The sequence below is a fragment of the Eupeodes corollae genome, chromosome 2 (genome assembly GCF_945859685.1).
Source record: "Eupeodes corollae chromosome 2, idEupCoro1.1, whole genome shotgun sequence".
NCBI classification, from domain to species: domain Eukaryota; kingdom Metazoa; phylum Arthropoda; class Insecta; order Diptera; family Syrphidae; genus Eupeodes; species Eupeodes corollae.
The window spans coordinates 10,809,761-10,810,686 of record NC_079148.1 but is presented as its reverse complement, the minus strand read 5'-3'; the positions used below and the strand labels follow the sequence as shown (position 1 = coordinate 10,810,686).

The window sequence follows — 926 nt, the reverse complement described above, 5'->3', positions numbered from 1 at the left end:
ATGACTGATAAATTTACACGGTGTTTTTATTAGTATTTACAAAAAGTTATATATTTAAGGTGTTAATAAACTTCGAACCCATTTGACCTATATTTCGGCCTTGAAAATAACCAAAAGTATGTTTTCAAAGCTGAGCTGTAAATACCACAACTTTCTTATAATACTTTTCTTGCAACTACCTTAAATTTGTATTTTTTAAATAAAACTTAAGAAGTCTAATATTAAAAGCTTTGTGAATTAGGTAAAAAATATTAAGTAAAATATGTCCTTATCTTTAAAATATATAAAATTATTTCAGTTTTCTTTAAGTTTTTCTTTTGAGAAGGTTAGGCAGGATACTTTTATTAGTCTCTATAAAAATGCAAAATACCTTGTGTCGTTATTAATTAACATTATAAACTTTATCGACTCCGTGGCGCAACGGTAGCGCGTCTGACTCCAGATCAGAAGGTTGCGTGTTCAAATCACGTCGGGGTCAATAAGATTTTCTAAAACATTATCTAAAAGACTTTCATTTTGTAAATAGAATGTTCAACATTTTTGCATCTTAATTCAATTTTAGTTTAATGTAGGGTTTTTCACTACAGGTTTCTTTTCTATATTGAAAACCGAATTTTTATTAAGTTGTTTCTATGACCAATTTACACACATGCGTCTGTATGTCCTCGACGACTTCCATCTTTAAGGTCCTGAATCTATTGTGAATCATTGACAAAGAAAAGAGTCTGAAGGTGCTAAAATGCACGAAGAATTTGAATTGCGAACTGTAAATTTTGACTATTTTTATAGTGAATGTTAAGAATTTTGTTCCATTTTTTGAAATGGTGTGTTTTTAACTTTTCAAGTGTATAAAGATGACCGCTGCACCAGAAGCGAGATTATTGGAAACTGTTTTTGAAATATCAAATTTTGAAAAAAAAACAATA

At 28.9% G+C, this 926-nt stretch overlaps 1 non-coding gene across 1 annotated transcript; it reads left to right on the top strand.

Annotated features, from left to right (window-relative positions):
* Nucleotides 1–406: 406 nt before the first annotated feature.
* On the top strand, nucleotides 407–478 carry Trnaw-cca (transfer RNA tryptophan (anticodon CCA)). Its single transcript has one exon. It is a non-coding gene; the product is annotated as a tRNA-Trp (tRNA).
* The last annotated feature ends 448 nt before the right edge of the window (nucleotides 479–926 follow it).